Source organism: Bos indicus, chromosome 15 (assembly GCF_029378745.1).
Source record: "Bos indicus isolate NIAB-ARS_2022 breed Sahiwal x Tharparkar chromosome 15, NIAB-ARS_B.indTharparkar_mat_pri_1.0, whole genome shotgun sequence".
In the NCBI taxonomy this organism is placed as follows: Eukaryota; Metazoa; Chordata; class Mammalia; order Artiodactyla; family Bovidae; genus Bos; species Bos indicus.
The window spans coordinates 60,185,978-60,211,450 of NC_091774.1; the positions used below are offsets into that span (position 1 = coordinate 60,185,978).

Here is a 25,473-nt window from a genome sequence, read left to right on the forward strand (position 1 = left end):
CCAACCAATACAGCATATTAAAAAGCAGAGACATTACTTTGTCAACAAAGTTCTGTCTAGTCAAGGCTATGGTTTTTCCAGTAGTCATGTATGGATGTGAGAGTTGGACTATAAAGAAAGCTGAGCACCGAAGAATGGATGCTTTTGAACTGTGCTTTGGAGAAGACTCTTGAGAGTCCCTTGGACTGCAAGGAGATCCAACCAGTCCATCCTAAAGGAGATCAGTCCTGGGTGTTCATTGGAAGGACTGATGTTGAAGCTGAAACTCCAATACTTTGGCCACCTCATGCGAAGAGTTGACTCATTTGAAAAGACCCTGATGCTGGGAAAGACTGAGGGCAGGAGGAGAAGGGGACAACAGAGGATGAGATGGCTGGATGGCATCACCGACACAGTGGACATGGGTTTGGGTGGACTCTGGGAGTTGGTGATGGACAGGGAGGCCTGGTGTGCTACAGTTCATGGGGTTGCAAAGAGTCATACAGGACTGAATGAATGAACTGAACTGTATATTAAGAAAAAAGTCAATTCATTCCACTTCTGAGAAATAGAAACAGCAGTGATGTTTATAACACTTGGACAGTATTATAGATCTTTTAAGAGTTAGTTTGGTTTTTTTTTAATTAAGCAATCTTCTTGTTTAGTCACTCAGTTATGTCTGACTCTTTGTGACTCCCTGGACTGCAGCATACCAGGCTTCCCTTTCCTTCACTATCTCCCAGAGTTTGCTCACTCTAATTGTCCATTATGTCAATGGATGCCATCCAACCATCTCACCCTTGTTGCCCCCTTCTCCTCCTGCTCTTAAATCTTTCCTGCATCAGGGTCTTTTCCAGTGAGTCAGCTCTTTGCATCAGGTGGCCAACATATTGGAGCTTCAGCTTCAGCAGCAATCTAATGAATATTCAGAACTGATTTCCTTTAGGATTGACTGGTTTGATCTCCTTGCTATTCAAGTGACTCTCAAGAGTCCTCTCCAGCATCACAGTTTGAAAGCATCAATTCTTCAGCATTCAGGCTTCCTCACAGACCAGCTCCCACACCTGTACATGACTACTGGAAAAACCATAGCTTTGGCTGTATGGACCTTTGTCAGCAAAGTGAAGTCTCTGCTTTTTAGTATGTGGTCTAAGTTTGCCATAGCTTTTCTTCCAAGGAGCAAGCATCTTTTAATATCATGGCTGTAGTTACCATCTGCAGTGATTTTGAAGTCCAAGAAAATAAACTCTGTCACGGTTTCCATTTTTCCCCCATCTATTTACCTTGAAGTGATGGGACCAGATGCCATGATCTTAGTTTTTTGAATGTTGAGTTTTAAGCCAGCTTTTTCACTCTCCCTTTTCACCTTTATCAAGAGACTCTTTAGTTCCTCTTCACTTTCTGCCATTCAGGTGGTATCATCTGCATATCTGAGGTTATTGATATTTCCCCTGGCAATCTTGATTCCAGCTTGAGCTTAATCCAGCCCTGCATTTTGCATGATGTCTTATTTTTCATCAAAATCCTATCAAGTTGATATTAAACTAGTTGAAGAAACTAAAGTATATCTTTCATAAGGTTACCCATGTCCTAAATTGTCAGAAACTATTGACATTTATGTTTAATCTCCATGTTTCATAAGTTAAAGCCAATTAGAAACCATAAAAGATTTCATACTCACACACACAAATTCTTCCCAATTATCTGCTATAATCATAAAAAAGGATACACTGAGAGACAGCACTAAGCCAAAATGAGTCTTTCCTTTGACATAGCATATACAATTTAGGAAGAGATGTGTAAATCTTAGCAAATTGAAACCTTCTCATGTAGGTAGTTTTCTGTGGAAGAATCAAGATGACATTTTCCCAAATCATATTAATCCTGATAATAATCATAAAGTAATTTCAAAGTTTAGGATTATCACATATTTAATTTGATAACAATTTGAAGTGATTGGCCTTCTTCTCCTAGCTTGATTTTCAACAGGTTTAAGTAATATTATCCTTCACTAGAAGATGAGGCAAGTATTTATCTTAAGAATAAGCTTTAAGAAACAAAGATTTACCTACTTGCATTGGCAATATTGCATTTATCTATCTGTCTTATCTAACCATGGAAAGTAACTGTTACAAGAGAGTTGCTTGGTTCTCGACAAAGAAATCGAAAAGAATTGTAGTTGCTGCAGGCTTTATTTTTCCCCTTTGGCAAGACACCAGAATATCTTATTTTAGCTTTCAGGATGGTGATTAAATTACTCAAAGTTAATAGTTTGACACACTAACTTTTTCCATAGTACCTGAATTGAGTGAACAAAACAGACCTTCTTTCCATAATTGCCTTGTAATTATTTTGTAAGCTTTAAGCATTTACATTTCATCAGCTGCAGAAGTAATTGCACAATCCTGCATGTCCTTTAAATCCAACTTGTTTTGCTGCTGTTATTACAATTTCATTTCAAGCCATTGCTCAAGAAAAGATGACCTAGTACCATTTAATACTTTATGAATAATTTCCTCATCATATTTATTAAGTATTAATTTTTGCATGATTTTCTTTCCCATCAATTTGTCTATATGGTTAGGACTGACAAAATTAGGAAGATATTATTTTTTTTGAGAAAAAAAAAAACTGGTGGGGCAGTATGGTATAGTCCAGATAGATTTATTTTTGCATCTATATGTTTTGGTATAGTACTCTTGTCTAGTACAGTTACTCTTGCTGCATTGGTCACAGTCACCATAGTCTCACACTAGGGCTAGATTTTTGAACATGCTACCTGTGCAGTCTCACAGGGCCCCCATGCTTTGTTTAATGGTCTGATGTTGCTGTCTTGAAATTTTTAATAATTTTTGGAGAAGGTATGCATTTTGATTTTGCGTTGGGACTCAAAAATTGCCTACTCAGTCCATTTTTTCCCCCTCTCTCTTTGTTTCTTTATCACACACACACACAAACACACACACAGTCTTGGTCCGTGTGGACTGCTATAACATATTACCATAGTCTGGGTGGCTTAAACAACAAATATTTATTACCCACAGTTCTAGAGATGGGAAAGTCCAAGATACGTTGTCAGATGATTTGGTGTCTGGAGAAAGCCTTCTTTCTGGTTGTACATGGTTTCCTTTTGCTGTATCCTCATGTGGTAGAGACAGAGATCATCTCTTTTAGTGTTTCTATTTTGTAAGTGCACTAATCGCATTCATGAAGATGAGACCCTCACGACCTCAGTTCAGTTCAGTTCAGTCTCTCAGTCCTGTCTGACTCTTTGTGACACTATTAACTGCAACACACCGGGATTCCCTGTCCATCACTAACTCCTGGAGCTTGCTGAAACTCATGTCCATCTAGTCAATGATGCCATCCAACCATTTCATCCTCTGTCGTCCTTTTCTTCTCCTGCCTTCAATCTTTCCCAACATCAGGGTCTTTCCCAACGAGTCAGTTCTTCACATTAGGTGGCCAAAGTATTGCAGCTTCAGCTTCAGCATCAGTCCTTCCAATGAATATTCAGGACTGATTACCTTTAGAACTGACTGGTTTGATCGCCTTGCAGTCCAAGGGACTCTCAAGAGTCTTTTTCAATACCACAGTTCAAAAACATCAATTCTTGGGCACTCAGCTTTCTTTAGAGTCCAACTCTCACATCCATACATGCCTACAAGAAAAACATAACTTTGTTACCTCCCAATTACTTTCATATTATCATCACACTGGGGTCTAGATCTTCAATATATGAATTTCCAAAATAAAAACACTCAGTCCATAGCACATAAACACAGTATGAGTGCTGTAAGCTATTATGTTTATGGCATGAAGATCAGCATTGACTACGTTAGATTGGATAAAGGCCCTCAGTCTGTGTTGTTTTTACATCTACATTGTGGGTTGATGAATGAGTATTTTAAACAAATAAATGGCTTGCTAACCTAACTTCTGTTGCTCCAAAAAAAGAAGAAAGTAAAAATTAAGGAAAGAAAGAAAGAATATAGGGAAGCTGGTTGACTTGATTTGGTTTGACTTACTCATCGATAAATGAATTGAGCCCAAACTCAATCAAGAATATAAAGGAAACTTTTACAAATGGCTTTAATGCCTGTATAAAGGCACTGGCCTGAAATATCTTTGATTTTTACTCCATGTCCCACAGTTAAAAGCAATCCCATAAGAGCCTTCCTTCTATGTTCTCATGATAATTCAGTGAATTCAAAGCTTCATGTGTATTTTTTATTTTTAAAAGTATGTAAGTTTGATAACACATTTACAGGAGACTTGGAAAATACAGAACAAAGTTACATATAGTTCCAGTATATATTATAATTATTTTTAAGTATGTAAATTAATATTTTTAGTTGGAGTTTCAATATCAAACTCCCAAAAATCAGTAGAAGGAATGTACAGAAAGGTAAAATGATATAGCAGACCTGAAAAGCACCATGAACCAATTCAACATAACTAAGATTTATATAATTTTCACACAGCAGCTGGGTACAAATTATATTCAAGCTCCCATAGACTATAAACTAGCAGACACTAGAACATATCCAGGAATATAAAATAAGATGCAAAAGTTTCACGATATAAAGGTATTGAAATCACACAGTCTATTCTCTTATCACTTTGGAATTATATTAGAAATCAATATCAAAAGATATTTTAAAATAACCCACATATTTTCAAGTGCAATGTGACATTTACCAAGAGAGATCTTTGACTTAGCCATTGAAAACCTCAATAAAGTTAGAAGACTGATAAAACATAGAGGGTAATTGCAGAGAACAAAACATTTAAATGGGAAATTAATATCAAAATAAGAAATTAATATTAAAGATACTTTAAAAACCCTATGCATTTGCAAATTAAATGTCCACTTTTAAATGATGGGTATATCTAAGAAGCCATAACAAGGAACATTAGGAAATATTTCTAACAGAATAAAAATGAAAAGAGAATTTACCATAATTTGTTGCATATGTAAGAGGGTTCCCTTTTCTCCACACCCTCTCCAGCATTTACTGCTTGTAGACTTTTGGATCGCAGCCATTCTGACTGGCATGAAATGGTACCTCATAATGGTTTTGATTTGCATTTCTCTGATAATGAGTGATGTTGAGCATCTTTTCATGTGTTTGTTAGCCATCTGTATGTCTTCTTTGGAGAAATGTCTATTTAGTTCTTTGGCCCATTTTTTTAATGGTAACCCTCTTACACGGTTGGTGGGAATGCAAACTAGTACAGCCACTATGGAGAGCAGTGTGGAGATTCCTTAAAAAACTGGAAATAGAACTGCCTTATGATCCAGCAATCCCACTGCTGGGCATACACACTGAGGAAACCAGAAGGGAAAGAGACATGTGTACCCCAATGTTCATCGCAGCACTGTTTATAATAGCCAGGACATGAAAGCAAGCTAGATGTCCATCAGCAGATGAATGGATAAGCAAGCTGTGGTACATATACACAATGGAGTATTACTCAGCCATTAAAAAGAATACATTTGAACCAGTACTAATGAGGTGGATGAAACTGGAGCCTATTATACAAAGTGAAGTAAGCCAGAAAGAAAAACACCAATACAGTATACTAACGCATATATATGGAATTTAGAAAGATGGTAACAATAACCCTGTGTACGAGACAGCAAAAGAGACACTGGTGTATAGAACAGTCTTTTGGACTCTGTGGGAGAGGGAGAGGGTGGGATGATATGGGAGAATGGCATTGAAATACGTATAATATCATATATGAAACGAGTTGCTAGTCCAGGTTCGATGCACGATACTGGATGCTTGGGGCTGGTGCACTGGGACGACCCAGAGGGATGGTATGGGGAGGGAGGAGGGAGGAGGGTTCAGGATGGGGAACACATGTATACCTGTGGCGGATTTATTTCGATATTTGGCAAAACCAATACAATATTGTAAAGTTTAAAAATAAAATAAAAAAAAAAATTTGTTGCATGTGGCTGAAGTTGCCCAATGCAGCTATGTACAGTGTGGAATCCTGAATAAGGTATGAAAACAAATAATGGACATTTAGCATAAAATTTTATGAAATTTGGACAAAATCTGTGTTTTAGTTAATAATACTGTACCATATGTTATTTTTTTTTTTTATTTTAACTACATAGTGTTTCTTTATGTTCTCAAAATTGGATTAGAAGTTTCAAGGCTCATTCAGATTTTTTAAAATCACTAAGATAATAAACATTGTGGTCTTTTAACTGTAATATAAGATACCAAAATACATTAAACTCTATCAAAGTTGTGAGTGAATATAAATTAGAAATCTAACATTCTCTTCATACTAAGTCAAACAAGTGGAATCAAAATGTCATAAATTTTCTAGCTAGGCAAAAATTCATGTTATCTAAAATATATGTTATTCATATTATATTTATACATGCATGTATAAAAATTTTCTACTATACTTGATAAAGGCTTGAAAAAGAACAACAAAAAAGAGATGGAGAAATTGGAAAAGATAAACTAAATTAAATGGGAACATCGAATATGAAATAGAAAAAGTGAAACAAACTAGATAAAAGTAAAAAAATCATCATATAGTTCATTTTTTTTAAACATGGATGCTCATGAGAAACACGTATAGAACTTTGGAGAGAAAAAGAATACCTGGATTTTTATATTTAAAAAAAAATTCCAAGATCATTCTAATATGCATCTGGATTTTAGAAAGTGATTACAAGTTTAAAGCATCATGTATTTTTAATGAGAATTCCTTTTGCTCTTATGGAGGAGCACAAACAAAAAATTACTTACTTTGCATTTGTATACTCTATTCAATGATACTAACATTGTTTTATAAGTGCTGAGACTGAGACGTTGCACAAGCAGGTTTCTAGGTTTTTGTTTTTCTCTTGTCTATTCCACTGTTTTTGACACATTCTGCATCTGTGTGACCTAAATTTCTCTCTTCACACCTCAGAAGTTCTAGTGAGTAGAAGAGGGGATATATATTCAAACTCCCAGGAAATAGACTTCAAAGCTTCTGTATAATCCTACCACTGCATCTTTTGTGATGTAAAGGCCCTGCAGAAAAAGTGGGAGTGGTGTATGTGCAGATATGATAGTTACTACCTACCATTTTGCCTCTTGTACTTGCAAGTTTCTAATACCTTATGAGGTTGGGATATGATAGGAAGACAGCTGAGGCCAGTCTGGCTGACAGAATTTTAATGTATTTTATTGACATGATAGTGCCCATTACCAAAAAAAGGTAAAAAAATTATTCTACTGTCTTAAGGCTGACTCAGTATAAAATTCCCTGAAACGTACCTAAGCCAAGCCCTTTTCTCTGCATTATATTATCTTCTGCAATATCTTGCCATTTTTAATACCATCATCATAGCAACATAATCATATCTTTCAAGGGAACTTTCAACACATAATGCTTAATTTATTTTACTTTTTAAAAGACTACAAAAATCTCTATGACCACCCTCTCTGTAACATCATCATTAAATATTTTCACAAGTTACTTCTGCTTCTAGGCAAGGAGAGAGTAACAGGATTAGATCTGTCTATCTGACCTCACCCCCCTAAAAAATAGAAAGAAAATATATAAAACAATGATTTATAAGATATTGGAGCACAGTTAACAGAGAAGAATGTAGGAAGATGTAGGAAGATAATTAGGTGGTTGCCCCATCTTAATACCCAAAGATTGTTTCAAGTCATAGCACAGGGAAGGGTAACTCAAAAGGAGAATCTTTAAGATTCTTGAGTTGAGGAAGTGATCTGAATATCTGTGGAGACAAAGAAAGTTAAAATTCTCAAGCCATACTATTATGAAAGGAAGTGCATGGAGAAAGAACTCCAGAAATATACACAAAATGTTTTACTTGAGCACAGGGCAGAGTACTTACAGTACAATCCTATAAGGAAACTACCCAAGCTCAGGGACAGAACCAGTTGAACAAATTAAAGAAGAGAATTCTCTGCACTCATATAAGAATGGACATAGTCCCTATTACCCCCAGACAGACTACAAGACCTCATGATTTATGGAGCATTGGAGAAATGCACAGAGGGGTCTTGCCTTAATAGTGGAAAATATTTTATTTTAGACTAAATGCTGCTCATATCTAGTCTAAAATTTTAAAGTAAGACCCAAAGGGATCAAACAGCTTCCAAGAAACTTAAATGCATCCCAAAACAAAGAACTGTTATATAGGAATATGATAAAATCTAGCATCTAACAAGGTAAAGCTCACAAAATCAATCTCATCAATGATTGATATGCAAGAAAATATGAATCATAATGTGGAGAAATATCAATTGAAATCATTCTATTTCTGAGTTAGATGTTAGAATTAGCTCATAAGGACGTTAAAGTGTTATAACTATATTCTTATGTTTAAAAAATTAAGCAGAGACATGGGAAACACAAAAAAGACAAATCAAACTTTTAAAAATGAAAAATCCATTGTGTGAGATGAACAATGTGCTAGATGAGATTAATAACTTTAGACACTGTAAAATAAAATATTAGTAAATATGAAGATGAAGCAATATAAATTATCCAAAATTAAACACAGAGGGGAAAAAAAAAGAAGTTTAAGAAATGAAAAGGATATCGGTAATCTGTATCTGTGAATGGAGTCTCTGAAGGAGTAGGCACAAAATAATCTTTGAAGAAAAATGGCCAGCAATGTTCCAAATTCCTGAAAGCTATAAACTTAGAGATCCAAAATGCTTAATGAACCCCAAGCACAAGAAAAATGAAGAAAACTACGCTAGAGCACATTGCGGTGGTCAATTTTCAGATATCTGGTAAAACATATTCTGGGTGTTTCTGTGAGGGTATTTTTAGATGATATTAATATTTAAATTGTAAATTGAGTAAGGCAAATTGTCCTGTCTAATGTAGGTGGGTCATATCCAATCAGTTAAAGGCCTAAATAGAACATAAGGGAGAATTCATCCTGCCTACTCTCTTCTTATGGAAACTTTGCTTTTTCCTGCCCTTGGACACAAACTGAAACATTGACTCTTCCTGGGTCTCCAGCTTGCTGAGTCACCCTGCAGATCTGGGGATTTGTAAGGCTGTGTAATCATGTTAGTCAATTCCTTATAATAAATCTCTTTTTATATATGTTCTACTGATTCTGTTTCTCTGGAGAATCCTCATTAGTGCATACACCGTGATCAAATTATTTAAAGCCCATCGCAAAGAAAACGTCATGAAAGTGTCCAGAGATGCAAGACATATTATATTTGGAAGAACAGAAAAAGAGAAAAAGAAGACAAAAATTTTTTTTTTCACAGAAATTGCAAGCAAGAAGACACTGAAGCAGCATCTTTTAAGTACTTAAACCTAAATTTCTATACTTGTTGAAATATCTCAAAAACAAATGCAAAATAAAGACTTTTCAGCCACACAGAAGTTGAAAGAATTAATTTCTAGAAGACACATATTATAAGAAATATTAAAGATAATTCAGGCAGAAGGAAAATTATACCTTATGAAAATATAGATTCAGTTCAGTTCAGTTCAGTCACTCAGTTGTGTCTGACTCTTTGCGACCCCATGAATCATAGCATACCAGGCCTCCCTGTCCATCACCAACTCCTGGAGTTCACTCAAACTCATGTCCGTCGAGTCGGTGATGCCATCCAGCCATCTCATCCTCTGTCGTCCCCTTCTCCTCCTGCCCCCAAACCCTCCCAGCATCAGAGTCTTTTCCAATGAGTCAACTCTTCGCATGAGGTGGCCAAAGTATTGGAGTTTCAGCTTTTGCATCGTTTCTTCCAAAGGACACCCAGGGCTGATTTCCTTTAGGATGGACTGGTTGGATCTCCTTGCAGTCCAAGGGACTCTCAAGAGTCTTCTCCAACACCACAAAAGCATCAGTTCTTCAGTGCTCAGCCTTCTTCACAGTCCAACTCTCACATCCATACATGACTACTGGAAAAACCATAGCCTTCACTAGACGGACCTTTGTTGGCAAAGTAATGTCTCTGCTTTTCAATATGCTATCTAGGTTGGTCATAACTTTTCTTCCAAGGAGTAAGTGTCTTTTAATTTCATGGCTGCAGTCACCATCTGCAGTGATTTTGGAGCCCCCAAAAATAAAGTCGACACTATTTCCACCATTTCCCCACCTATTATAGACTAGCACAAAACAATTAAGAACTTCACAAATGGTAACTACATGAGCTGTAAGAATAAATCTAAAGTTTTAAAAAATGAAAATTAATCTTTGTTTCAGACTTTATTCTCCTGGGAGTCTTAACCAGTATGGAAAATGTCTTTCCCAGCTCCATAAGTCTCGCTCCAGAGGGATATCTGTTGTCTTGATTTGAAGAGATTCTTGACTTCACAATTCTGTATATGCCTTGTTTAACCCTTATTGATTTATCTCTATTAGGCACTTCTGCATCCAAAATGGGTTTTGACTCTTTCCTTGGAAGGAGAAACATATCACATATTGGGTGTGGAGCTCAGATTTTTTTTCTTCTTGACCCTTGGAATGTTCAAATGTGTCCTCATTCACATGGCTTCTGACCTTAATGTGGTTATCTGCTTTAGGGCACACAGCCTTCATACGTTATCAGGTTTTCCAACAAATGGCAGTAGGGTCTTGTATTAGAGGATAGCTTTCTTCCTTGGCCCATACCATCTACATTTTGCATTTCTCCATCTAAAGCCAGGAATATTAGCCACTTAACTCTGTGAGGTCTCCTCAATCTCTCCTGTGAAAATCCCACTGTATATGAGATGGTCCTGTTGGTCACAAATATTCTACTGCTATTCCTGCTTGTCTTGATCCTAACCTCATACCACATGTTTATCTTCCTCACCATGCTGCACGTGAAGGAAAAGGCAAGGCCTTAGCCCATACTCCTCTCACCTGAATATAGAGGTATCCTTGTTAGGCCAGGGCACTTCAGCTATATGACTCCAGTGTCCTCTGAACCCCAGATCAAGGCCAGGCAAACTCTGTGTTTGACAGTGTATTCATTTGAGGCTCTTGATATACATTCTGAAGAATGCAGTAGTGGGGACTCTGAATAAGCTCTTTATAAATAAACTAAAAGTTAAACACAGATCTCTGTAGCTCTGAAGACAAGTGTGTACCAGAATAAAGTACTCTTTCTGCCATTGTAATACCAAATGATAATTTTTGACAGCACTGCCAATCTAAGAATTAAGAAAATAAGTGCATATTCACTGACATTATAATAATTATAAATATATAGCCTGAACAATTCACTCTTTTTGTATGAGAAAGATTAAGTTAAGCCCCTTTTAAATTTAAAATCTAATTTCTAAAATGGCATTCCATGCAGGAATAGCATCTGAGAAATATTAGCATGCTTCAGCTATGGCTTTTTAGTCATCAGGTTTGGTAAGGAACAAGAAGATGGTGCCTAATACTTAGAGACTAAATTATCTCATAGTTAATAAATCAATTTATATTGTCTCTTAGCTGATCTTGTTAACATAAAGATTAATATTAACTGTACTGTATATGCCTTGTTTAACCCTTATTGATTTATCTCTATTAGGCACTTCTGCATCCAAAATGGGTTTTGACTCTTTCCTTGGAAGGAGAAACATATCACATATTGGGTGTGGAGCTCAGATTTTTTTTCTTGTGAATTAGAGATGAATCTAAATTCTTCAACACTCCTTCCATGGAGAGAGAAGTCTATTCTTCTCCCCCTTAAAATTAGGCAGCAGGAGATGAGCGTGAGAACTCCAAAATTACACCTCGTTGCTGAACAACCATTGACAGAATGTTGGATCCCACCAAAAAAAGATACCCCATGTCCAAAGGCAAAGGAGAAGCCTCAGCAAGAATGGAGAGGCAAAACTGCATTTAGAATCAAACTGCATACCCACCAGAGACCCTTGGAGGTCTCAAACAAACCTTGTGCGCACCAGCACCCAAGGACCTCACAGAGATTCAGCCAGAACCATGTTTGAGTGTCTCCTGCAGAGGTATGGGTCAGTAGTGGACTGCTGCAGAGGCAGGGGCTCTGGGTGCAGCAGACCTCCTGGGTATGGTATAAGCCCTCTTGGAGGAGGTCTCCTTTAACCCCACCATATTGCCACCAGAACTTACACAGAACTGGGAAACACACTCTTGGAGAGCACAAATAAAACCTTGTGCGCACCAGGACCCAGACGAAAAGAGCAGTGACCCCACAAGAGGCTTAATCAGACTTGCCCGTGAGTGTCCAGGAGTCTTTGCAGAGGCTTGGGTCAGCGGTGACCTGCTACAGGGTTGGGGGCACTGAGTGCAGTAGTGCATGAATGGGACCTGTTGAAGAAGGTCTCCCTTATCTTCATTAGTTTGGCCTCAGGTCAAATAAGAGGGAGGGAACACAGCCCTGCCCATCAACAGAATATTGGATTAAAGATTTACTGACCATGGCCCCGCCCATCAAAACAAGACCCAGTTTCCCCCTCAGTCAGTCTCTCCCATCAGGAAGCTTCCGTAAGCCTCTTATCCTTCTTCATCAGAGGGGAGAAAGAATGAAAACCACAATCACAGAAAACTAACCAATCTGATCGCATGGACCACAGCCTTGTCTAACTCAATGAAACAATGAGCCATGCCATGTAGGTCCACTGAAGATGGACGGGTCATGGTGGAGAGTTCTGATAAAACATGGTCCACTGGAGAAGGGAATGGGAAACCACTTCAGTATTCTTGCTTTCAGAACCCCATGAACAGTATGAAAAAGCAAAATGATAGGACGCTGAAAGATGAACTCCCCAGGTTGATAGGTGCCTAGTATGCTCCTGGAGAACAGTGGAGAAATAACTCCAGAAAGAATGAAGAGATGGAGCCAAAGCAAAAATGACACCCAGTTGGATGTGACTGGTGATAGAAGTAAGTCTGATGCTTTAAAGAGCAGTACTGCATAGGAACCTGGAATGTTAGGTCCATGAATCAAGGTAAATTGGAAGTGGTCAAATAGGAGATATCAAGAGTAAATATCCATATTTTAGGAATCAGTGAATTAAAATGGACTAGAATGGGTGAATTTAACTCAGATGACCGTTATATCTACTACTGTTGGTAAAAATCCCTTAGAAGAAATGGAGTAGCCATCACAGCCAACAAAAGAGTCTGTAATGCAGTACTTGGATGCAGTCTCAAAAACAACAGAATGATGTCTGTTCGTTTACAAGGCAAACCATTCACTATCACAGTAATCCAAGTCTATGCCCCAACCAGTAATGCTGAAGAAGCTGATGTTGAACGGTTCTATGAAGACCTACCAGACCTTCTAGAACTAACAGCCAAAAAAGATGTCCTTTTCATTATAGGGGACTGGAATGCAAAAGTAGTAGGAAGTCAAGAAATACTTGGAGTAACAGGCAAATTTGGCCTTGGAATATGGAATGAAGCAGGGCAAAAACTAATAGAGTTTTGCCAAGAAAATGCACTGGTCATAGCAAACACCCTCTTCCAACAACACAAGAGAAGACTCTACACATGGACATCACTAGATGATCAATACCAAATTCAGATTGATTATAGTCTTTGCAGTCAGGGATAGAGAAGCTCTATAAAGTCAGCAAAACCAAGACTGGGAGCTGACTGCAGCTCAGATCATGAACACCTTATTGCCAAATTCAGACTTAAATTGAAGAAAGTGGGGAAAACCACTAGACCATTAAGGTATGACCTAAATCAAATCCCTTTTGATTATAAAGTAGAAGTGATAAATAGATTCAAAGGATTAGATCTGATACACAGAGTGCCTGAGGAACTATGGACAGAGGTTTGTGACATTGTACAGGAGGCAGGGATAGAGACCATCCCCAAGAAAAAGAAATGCAAAAAGGCATAATGGCTGAGGAGGCTTTGCAAATTGCTGAAAAAAGAAGAGACATTAAAGGCAAAGGAGGAAAGGAAAGATATACCCATTTGAATGCAGAATTCTGAAGAATAGCAAGGAGAGAAAAGAAAGCCTTCCTGAGTGATCAGTGCAAAGAAATAGAGGAGAACAACAGAATGGGAAAGACTAGAGATCTCTTCAAGACAATTAGTGATACCAAGGGAATATTTCATACAAAGATGGGCACAATAATGGACAGAAATGGTATGGGTCTAACAGAAGCATAAGATATTAAGAAGAGGTGGCAAGAAGACACAGAAGAGCTATCCAAAAAAGATCTTCATGACCCAGATATCACAATAGTTTGATCACTCACCTAGACCAAACATCCTGGAATGTGAAGTGAAGTGAGCCTTAGGAAGCATCTCTGTGAACAAAGCTAGTGGAAATGATGAAATTACAGTTGAACTATTTCAAATGTTAAAAGATGAGGCTGTGAAAGTGCTGCACTCAATATGCCAGCAAATTTGGAAAACTCAGCAGTGGTCACAACTGGAAAAGGTCAGTTTTCATTCCAATCCCAAAGAAAGGCAATGCCAAAGAATGCTCAGACTACCACACAATTGCATTCATCTCACACGCTAATAAAGTAATGCTCAAAATTTTCCAAGCCAGGCTTCAACAGTACATGAACTGTGAACTTCCATATGTTCAAGCTGGTTTTAGAAAAGGCAGAGGAACCAGAGATCAAATTGCCAACATCCACTCGATCATTAAAAAAGCAAGAGTTCCAGAAAAACATCTACTTCTGCTTCATTGACTACTCTGAAGCCTTTGACTGGGTAGATCACAAAAAGCTTTGGAATATTCTGAAAGAGATGGGAATACCAGACCACCTGACCTGCCTCTTCAGAAATCTGTATGCAGGTCAGGAAGCAACAGTTAGAACTGGACATGGAACAACACACTGCTTCCAAATAGGGAAAGGAGTATGTCAAGGCTGTATATTGTCACCCTGCTTATTTAACTTATTTGCAGAGTACATCATGAGAAATGCTGGGCTGGAAGAAGCACAAGCTGGAATCAAGATTGCTGGGAGAAATATCAATAACCTCAGATATGCAGATGACATAAACCTTATGGAAGAAAGTGAAGAATTAAAGAGCCTCTTGATGAAAGTGAAAGAGGAGAGTGAAAAATTTGGCTTAAAATTCAACATTCAGAAAACTGAGATCATGGCATCCAGTCCCATCACTTCATGGCAAATAGATGGGGAAACAGTGGAAAAAGTGTCAGACTTTATTTTGGGGGCTCCAAAATCACTGCAGATGGTGTCTGCGGCCATGAAATTAAAAGGTGCTTACTCCTTGGAAGGAAAGCTATAACCAACCTAGAGAGCATATTAGAAAGCAGAAACGTTACTTTACCAACAAAGTCTGTCTAGTCAAAGCTATGGTTTTTCCAGTAGTCATGTGTGGATGTGAGAGCTGGAGTATAAAGAAATTGAGTGCTGAAGAATTGATGTTTTCAAACTGTGGTGTTGGAGAGGACTCTTGAGAGTCTCTTGGACTGCAAGAAGATCCAACCAATCCATCCTGAAGGAAATCAGTCTGAATATTCATTGGAATGACTGATGCTAAAGCTGAAACTCCAATACTTTGGCCACCTGATATGAAGAACTGACTCATTTGAAAAGACCCTCATGCTTGGAAAGATTGAAGGCGGGAGGAGAAAGGGACAACAGAGGATGAGATGGTTGGATGGCATTACTGACTCTATGAACATGAGTTTGAGTAAACTCCGGGAGTTGGTGATGGACAGGGCAGCCTGGCTTGCTGAAGTCCATGGTGTTGCGAAAGTCAGACACGACTGAGTGACTGAACTGTAATGATAGAATTAAGCTGGTGTGTAACTACTTTGACCAATAGAGTATGACATACATGGTGCTGTGTCAATATCAGGTTTAGAGGACTGTCAGATTACATCTTGGTCTCTGGAGGACCGGAGCTACCATATAAGAAGTTTGACTCGCATCTGCCCTAGAAGAGAAGCAGAAGGGAAGGGATACGTACATAGAGAAATGAAGGTCCAGCTAATTCAGACAGGCAAGTGAACAAAGTCTTTGGACCTTCCAGACAGCACAGCTACCAGCTGAATACCCTTTTGGTACCAGGTATAATAGAAAAGAAATCACTGACCCAAGTTTTTCCCAGATTCCCGATCCACAAAATTGAACTATATAATATATATATTTTTTTATTTTAGGCAAAAATTAAAAGAAAAAACAAAGGAAGAAAGGGAAACTGAATGGGGCGGGGGTGGAGAGGAGTCTAACTTCAGCTCAAGATTATTTCACCATATATGCCCTACATCATTCTCTTTAAATTGAAAAATGTTATTGAGTAAAATTATCCAAAAACACAGTTCCTGTGATACCATTGTCCAACCAGCCTGCCTGAGGAACACATAATGTCCATGGAGAGGTAACTTTGACTTAGTGTATACTAATGACCAGGACCCAAGTTCTATAAAGCTACACATTAATAAATTTCAAATTTCTTTCATCTGATAGGGATGCAGGTAAATTCTGTCCAGTAGAAAAAGTAATTTCAAAGATTATTATTTTAAGAACTATAGAGCATCAGTCAGTTTTGTATTTAATTTGACAATCTTATTTCAACATCTTTATTTGATTGATTAAGAATAATCAATCAACTCTTCTTCCTTGGACGTAGTTTTAACATGTTAATCTTTGACAAGTAAAAATTTTGAAATTTAAAAACAAATTCTTCTCTCATTGTTCTAAGACCTGCCCTTCCTACCTCCACTTCTTTGACTGTCATGCAGAGTGTGGATACTATTAGTGGGTTTGAATTTATTATTTTACAAAACAAAAATAGATTTTGTGTTTATTCTTGTATAAATTTAAAGTATACAAAATTTCAAAATGTCTCAAACTCTAGCACTCAATATAAAATGTAAAACGTATTTTAGAAATAGCCTTTCTAGATACTTATCTGCAAAGACAGTATTATAAATATTGCTGTGAAACAATCTATTTTATTCCCTCAGAAACATTTTGCTGACTTTTTCTGTGTAAATGAGCATGGATATGCATCATTCATTCTTTTAAAAGTCTTCATGAGGTGTTTTTTCCCAATATTACTATATTGAACCATTCTTTAATGGATCAGCATTCAGCTGTGTCCAAGTTTTTGTTTTATAAATATTAAACGTACTTGTCGTGCATTTTTGTATGATATATCAGCTATCTTCTAGTGAGAATTTTTTAAAAGTAGAAATTCTGGATCAAAATCTTGATACATACTAGGAAACTATTATCCAGGCATATTTTACCAGTTGACACATTGACAACAGGAATATGAAAATGTCCGTTTTTCCGTGTACTTCCCTAAACTGTAGTTACTATAATTGGTTTAGTTATTACCAGTCTAATAGATTTAATTTTTTATTTGAGTGACTTCTGATTACCAGTGATTCTGATACTTCTTTTAAAAATTTATATTGGACATTTGTTTATATTTCTCCTTCAAATATTCTGTTTAAAGTCTTTTATGTGTTTCTCTTTGGATGTGTGGCTATTAAGGGCTCTTCTATATTATGAATAACTGTGTGTCTGATATTTATATATATATTATATGTATGCACATATACATCTGTATACATCTGTGCATAACTATATCATCTGTATCTGTATTAAATCTGTATTCCTCATCTGCTCCCATTAATTGTAAAGTGAATTTTAGAGCTGATTCTGATGTCTATGGCTATACAGAGTCATTTTATTTGGCTTGGTTTTTAATATCCATGCTGTCAAATCTATCACTGTTTCGTTTGTGACTTGGGGCATTTTTATCTTGTTCAGAAAAGTCTCCACAGCTTGAAATTTTTAAAAATGCCATTTTATTTTACTATTTGTATATTTAATTTTTTTATATGTAGAGAAAGAGACAAAGTAAAAAACAAAGCATAAGCCAGCTTTATATTTTCCAGATATTTATCTTCAAAAGTCTATTTTGCACTCATTTATTTATAATGCCATCTTTGTCCTATTTTAAATCACCCTATATATTTAACAATGCTGTAACTTTCCTTTATACTTTTAAAATGAGAATTATTCATAATCTAAAGATTTTGTGTAATTTGTATATTTTGTAGCTAACTGTTTTATTACTAAATTTTAATTTATTTCTAATAGGGAAGCAGCTGGAAGTTTTAACAAAGAATTTGCTTCCTCATTTTCAATAGTTACATCTTGGATTAGTTATCTTAAACTGACCACCATTTAAAGATACATATTCAATATTATTGGTGTTAATAGGTAAACTCTCTTGTTCTTACAAACTTGAATTATTTTTAAGTCTTGCTGACTTCAACTGTGTTTGGCATTTTCTGTTTTGTTTATATGATTAAATCAAATCGACCTTACAGGCCATTTAGGTAAGTGAAGTTGATATTGTTACTCCATGAATAATATTACTTCTGTAGCCAAATGCAATGCTACCTATACCATATGGTCAACAATGAATGCATTAATGAACTTGGCTTTGCACTGTGAACTGTGATCAGATTGTTAGATGAGAACAGGTAGATGAATATATTTCTCATGTCGACTCTAGTGGGGACTTATGTGTAATACTCAGAGATTTCCCTGAAGTTTAATAATTTAGTGTCATTGACAGTATCAACTGTGTAATGAGTCTAGTTTTGGTAGGAGTGAAAACTTTTAGTAATTAATTAACTCATTTATTCATCTCTTCATTTATAGAGTATAATAGTATTGTATCCCCAACTTGCACATTATACTGTAGCCAAGGATGTATTCTATTCTGGACAGAGTTTAAGGTCTCCAGGATACTGCCTTGGTTTCTTGCTCAAATGCAGTTGTGCATTCCAACTGGATCGGTTTCACATCATGGATTTGTAAACCCCTAGCCACATAATAAAATAGTGTATTTGAAAGTCTTTTTTATTTTTGAAAAAGTCCATGTTCAAATAAAGCAACAGCAATAACTTATATACCTCTGGGATTTACAGGGAATCAAATTCAGGCTATGTTACTGCTTGTTATAAGTACATTGGTAATTTTGTAAATATAATTGTACTGTGAAATCTGTGCACTCAAATGATCAATCAGATCAAGTCAAAATTAAACTTTTAAATAACAAAGCACATGAGTAATAGCATTAGGGGAATAGTTAAGAAGGCAGACATGAACAAAAATCTTAGGGCACACAATTCTAGGAAAGATGTTTTGAGTGAAAGATGCTCACACCTGTGCACACACACGACCCATCTTCCAAAGAAGATATTTTTGACCCAGAATATCTCGTTTGCATAAGATGAATTGAGAGACAAATCATATAGATTTGTGAGTGGAATGCTTTTTCTTTATGGAAAAAGAAGCCTAAAGATTTTTCTTACAATCTGCTGTTTTAAATCACAGGACTGGCTTGCCACCATTATAATTACCTAATTTTTGTGTTACCCCACTTGACTTTTATATCCCCAACACTCTGCTCCATATCTGAATACAATAACTTAGACCAGAGCGTTGGAAACTTCCCACAGGAACAGTTCCCTCGATCCCCATCTTCGTCGGATAATATGACAGCTTTATCCCTCACTACATCCACTATTATTTTTCAGTTCTCATTATTATACCTTTAATTCTATCTCACCCATTTATTTCTAGTTCTTTACAATTTCTCTTCCCAGTTACAAACTATTATCTCTCTTTTATTATCATTTTCCCCCTAATCATCTTCTATTATCTCTTATTTTAGTACTTGGCTTTCCCTCTTTGATGTCTTCTAGTTTGAATTTCAGGTAATTTGACCCTTTTTGTTAATTCTTTGACTTATCATAGATCCATTATCTATTATTTTTTTCCATCTTTCATCTTTTTTCTATATATTGAAATTCACACAATTGTATGGTTTAGCTGCAGCCGGCAGGGTGATGAGCTGTGGAGAGCTGTCAGAAGGTGAACAAACAGGCTTTTATGATAAAAGGTTGAAGTCGAGCACACATGAGGTTAAAAAAAGCATTTATTATAGGATTTAGAGAATTGAATGTACATGACATGCTTCTAAATAAAGGAGAAAAAGTACACTGAGTAGGTAATGACATCATGACAAGAGGAAAGCACTATTTATCTCATCAAAGCTTAGTGAACTTAAATACTAAATCGCATAAAGCATGCATTTTCAAAATAGTTTGTGGAAGGTTAGATCAGAAAATCCACATTTGAAGTCTGTATGCATACGCCAGAGGCACCGGCTGTTGGAAATAGCACCTGACCTGGGAGACAGGAGATTTCACCACTTGTTTAACCTTTTTCCTTTTTGACTTTTATTTTTTCCTCTAAAAAATGGAATGAATAGACCATATTGCAATAGTTATAGATCCTAGAGTCCTAGACTCTTGTCATACCATCTATGTGGCAAGATCTGGAAGAAAAGTTAAAAATTTTCTATTCATATGCTCTTGAATTTAGATAGATTTGAATGCAAATTGTGTGCTCTTGACAATTATTCTCAGCTTCTTCAATTTTCATATATTAAAAAAAGACTTTGCTACACATATGATGCGTTTAATCAAAACTCATGGGATTTTAAAAAATTGTTTTTTAAAATAACTCCTGTTAGCTTAGTAATTCTACTTTAGCAATATATATAGAGAAAAATATGATAAAAGGGAAAGCCTTTAACCTTTGATGCAAAGTCAATGAGTCAATGCAGTATTTCCTTAAAATAAGGACATTTTTGAAATCATGTGAATATCCAATAAGGAAGGAAATGGTTAAATAGCTTTTCATGAAGCATGTTTGAGAAGAGATCAAACACTAAAAAATATTTGAAAAAGCCTGTTTCAACATTATGTAAATAGTAAGATCTTAATGGTGTTAAAATGCTTGGAAGGAAGACAAATAGAAATCAAAATAGTGTGTTTGGGCAATCTAGGCGGGTTTGAGTACTTCTATGTTCTCTAAACTTTTTTTACAAGATTGTTAATTTTTAATGGAGGGAAGATTAATATACTCATTTGATAAATCTGGTACAACAGTTAAGGAAATTCTCTATGTTCCTTCTGTGTAGCAGGATTGTATTTCTCAGACCCAATGCATTGTCAGGAGGGATGTTTGAGAGCTGTAAGTATGAAACTCAAGCTAAATCAAATCAAACCAAATCTCAGAAAAAACATAGTTCACCTATCTAAGGGATTATACATATTGCACTGAATTTTATGGCATCTGATTGCCTGTTGCATTATATAAGAAACAGTGGAGTAATTGGCTTTTATTGATCTGTAATTTTATTTGCCTAATTTTATGTGTTCACACTGGAGCATGATACTCAGCAGACAGGTTCTACATTTCCCCCTTCTGTTTCCTATGATATGTTGCTACCTCAACTTCGCACCCAAAGCACATTGTTTATTTACTGAAGCACTTTTGTGGGCAGAGTGCTATCTTTCCTGCACCTGTTGGCTGCAACAGATTAAAGGATTTTGGAAGCTTCTTGTTTGTAATGTCCTTTCCCGAAAAGCTAATCATTAAATGCAGCAATGTAGGAAAAGCTAGTTGGAAGATGAGGGCAGAAGGAGAAAGCCTGTATTACTATTACTCCAAGTGACATGATAACATAGAAAATGAAATTTCAGGGATTTTTGGATCCTTATTTACTCTGATGCTAACCAAAGTTATCGTTACCTTGGCAACCGTCAAAGCTACTGAAAATCTAGGCAGGGAACATAGCAGATACTTCACCCTCTTGTACTGCACCATGGAGTCAGGAAATATTAAGTCGTGTTAAATATAAATCACATGCTCTATGCTTTCTATAAATGGTTTTTAGAATAACATAATTTCCTCAGTCAAATTTTCTCAAGTCATTATTTCTTTTTCCTTTTATTTTTGTAAAGGGCACAGCTCAAAGGAAGCAACCACATTAGAAGCAGGAGAAGTGTTCGTGAGAGCAAAGTAGAAAGGACAGACTAATTGAAATGATATGAGAAGCGTTTCAAACTCTTCTCCAAAATAAGAATCAGCTTCACTGTATTTAAAAATCCCTGGAAGGAGTTTCCTCGTCATCTCTGTTTTCAGCTTACTGACTTCTAGGGATGTGAAAAATGTACTGGATAAGAGAAACAGCTGGGGTTTTTAAAATCAATCCCACTATGAGTTTGAATATTCTGCAGAGTTGAGAGATGCTGCTCAAAGCACTCAGCCTTCTTGCCAACCTCTACTCACATGTAAAATGAAGATGCTGCCTCATAGTGTGGAGATGCTTGCTGCTCCAAGTGTGGTCTGAGAACCATCAGCATCAGCCCTGCATGGGAACTTACTGAGGAAAACTGAGTACACAGCCCAAGTCAAGTTGTGTCATTGTCCCCAGACTTTCTGGGTCATAATCTGCTTTGTAACAAGGTCCTCAGCTGATCTGAGAGGCACTGTATTATTTGAGAGTCTCTGATAGAGATCTTGACACCATGTCTTGGCTCGTGGAAGATGCTCAAAAAACAACCATCCTGTTCTCTTTGCAGGTAACAGATAGGACTTCACCCTTGTTTCAAAACTGATGGGCCCTAATTTTAAGGTACAAAAAACCCCAAAGGGTCATCCTTCATATCCTTTTTATTACTGTGAATTTTTCACAGGGTTGATGTTCTGTTCTTCTGTACAGTTTAACACTTTAATCCAGCATTAAGCCCAAAATGTGCTTAATTAGTTATATTATATGCATCATTACCTAATCCAAATGCTTAGCTTCTGGAGGTATTTATAACACATTAAATTCCAATCTACACACTGGAAGCCTAAGTCAACATAATTATACTAAAATCACAATTAAATATTTGAAGAGTAGTTGAAGAATCAGACAAATTTTTAGGTAAATTACAAATTTCTGTAAAGTCTGGAATGGTTAAGGGCTTTGAGTCATATTTCATGCCTTTGACCCTTTCTAGCAAGGGACTTGCTACCATTTATAAAAATGTGTCAATAATAGAAATAATATGAACTACATAATCCAGGGTCAGTGAGAATGGTTATATTTGCCCCTTTGTTATTATGTTTACAAATTAACTGCTTTTTAGATGGACAGGCATCTACATGAACCCACATAGAAGTATATGAAAAACCCTTCAATACATAAAAATTATATAATCTTATCATTCATCACCACTCATTATAAAAAATTAAGAAAAAGTTTGAATCATTGAATAAATAAAGACAGTCAGATTATTATTTTCAATTATATAGAGTGATTTGAATAAATCGTTTAACAAAGTGTTCCCAAGTAGAGATCCTTAGGGACCCACTTTAATGAAAACTGAACATGCCTCTGTAATTAGCAATCGTGTGCATTAAAATTTTACTTTCTTAAACAGTTTAAATGTGCTTTCTGCCAGGCTTGCCTCATCTTAGTGATAGAAGGATCCTTTCTCACCTGGAAATGCTTGTGACAATCTATCACCTCCCTCTTCTACTACCCCATGGTAAGCAGGAGTGTTATCCATGCAAAAACATGATGGTAGATATTTGATATTGAAGATCCCATAGGAAAAATATTAACTTGCCTGTATGAGAGAAAACCTGACCCCCAAAATCTTTTTTTCCTTTCTTTGAGCATATTCACTGATAAAAGTTTCAAGTGTAAACTTTAACCAAGAACAATTCTTCACATTCCAAGTTAATAGGGACATATAGACAAGCTTTTTTAAAAATTATTTTATTCATTTATTTGGCTGTGCTGGGTCTAAGTTGCAGCACGTGGGATCTTTGATCATTGTTGGAGCACAGAGGATGTTTTAGTTGTGGCCTGTGGGATCTAGTTCCCTGACCGGGGATCAGACCTGGTCCCCCTGCCTTGGAAGTGTGGAGGCAGAGCCAGTTTTGTCAAGGAAGTGCCTTGACAAAAGTTTAAGTTAGAAAGCTTGGCAGTCACTTTCCTCATCATGGAATGACAAATTAATTTTATACTATAAACCTTATAGTATTTCTTCCCTTGGCAATAACTGAGTTGTGTCTGAGGATACAGATTCTCGCCCTGGCTTCCTGAGTCTTATAGACTTGACTGGGTCATTTAACCATTTGTAACCTAGTGTGTGGAGAAGGCAATGGCACCCCACTCCAGTACTTTTGCCCAGAAAATCCCATGGACGGAGGAGCCTGGTAGGCTGCAGTCCACCGAGTCGCTAAGAGTCAGACACGACTGAGCGACTTCACTTTAACTTTCCACTTTCATGCATTGGAGAAGGAAATGGCAACCCATTCTCCAGGCAACCCATTGCCTGGAGAATCCCATGGACCGAGAAGCCTGGTAGGCTACAGTCCATGGGGTCGCACAGAGTCGGACACGACTGAAGCGACTTAGCAGCAGCAGCAGCAACCTAGTTTGAAGGGGGCAGGGACTCTGTCCTGTACACTGCTGCATCTCAGTGCCTAGAAGGGTATCTACCCTACACATTGAACAAACAAATATATCAAACTTTCTGTATCTCTTTATAGGGAGAGTTGACAGCAGAGCCTCCCGACTGGAGTGACCTATTTTATTAATAGCCCTAGTTGGTTGCAGGTCTGCTGAAATCCTGTTCCCCTACCCCAGCCTAAGGGCAGCAGGGCAGGGCCTGAGGCAGCTGGAACTCTGGCGGTAATTTCTGAGGAGCTTCTTCCGTTAGTTCCATGACTCCACAAGTAAAGTGCTGTCATTTTCTATGTGTGCCATGATGTGGAAAACACTGGGAAGCTCTTATTTAGAGCGAGAGTATAAACACTAAATGTCTACAGGGACCAGGCAGGTAATTTGAATGGAATCAAGCTGGTATAAGTGCCTGTTAACTGATAGGTTGAGCCCTGGTTTAGAAAGCAAGTGCAATGAATATGAAAACGTTATGTCAAACTGAAACTGATCACAGAAACTTAAATCCTGAAGGCATCAGACACAGACATAGAATGTGGAAAGTGAACATCTTTGTGAGATTATTGATATATTTCTGATTTGAGTTACATGAATATCAGCATCTAGAACATGCAAACTTAGAAGGCCATACTTCTGCCTGTCAGTTTTATCCCCTATCCTTCACCATTTTTGATCCTCATTTTTTCCATGCTTATTTCACCTTTTCTATTACTAATCAGAGTTCATTTCTTTCACTTCTATTCCAAGCTTGTAGATGTAATTGCACACACTGATTTGTGTCAAAATTTTTATTTTGTGCCCTCAATGTGTTTTTTGTTCCTGATACAATTCCTTTTCCCCCTATCTTTTACGTAAGAGCCTAGAAAACACCATGCCTTATACTCAAATCTTGGGAAATAGATTACTATAACATAGTTTGTGTCTTCAGAAGCTCACGATCTAGTAGAACGGGAGCATATGATAAGCTTTAGTAGAAACAATAATGAACTTTTCTTCATCTCTAATTGGGTACTGGAAATTATTCTAAGCAAGTTTTCATTTATTATTTCACTTAATCACCATGAAATACATGTTTAGACCCTCTGTGCTAATCTAAATGTTCTGAAAGCTACCATAAATTCCTATGTTTTCCTGTGTATTCCAAGGCCAGACAGGCTTGATACATTTTCATGGTGCTTTCTTGCCATATGCACTCAGTTACCCTTCCAGTCCTGATCCTTCTCCCA

General features: G+C 36.8%; 1 long non-coding RNA gene across 3 annotated transcripts in view; it reads left to right on the forward strand.

The window, feature by feature from the left end:
* The window catches only part of LOC139187180 (uncharacterized), a 75,607-nt gene that overhangs the window by 36,264 nt on the left and 13,870 nt on the right, over positions 1-25,473 (forward strand). For all 3 annotated transcript variants that reach the window (XR_011570790.1, XR_011570791.1, XR_011570792.1), the window contains exons 2-3: positions 21,750-22,370; positions 23,238-23,324. This is a non-coding gene — a long non-coding RNA (uncharacterized lncRNA). The remainder of the gene's footprint in view (positions 1-21,749; positions 22,371-23,237; positions 23,325-25,473) is intronic.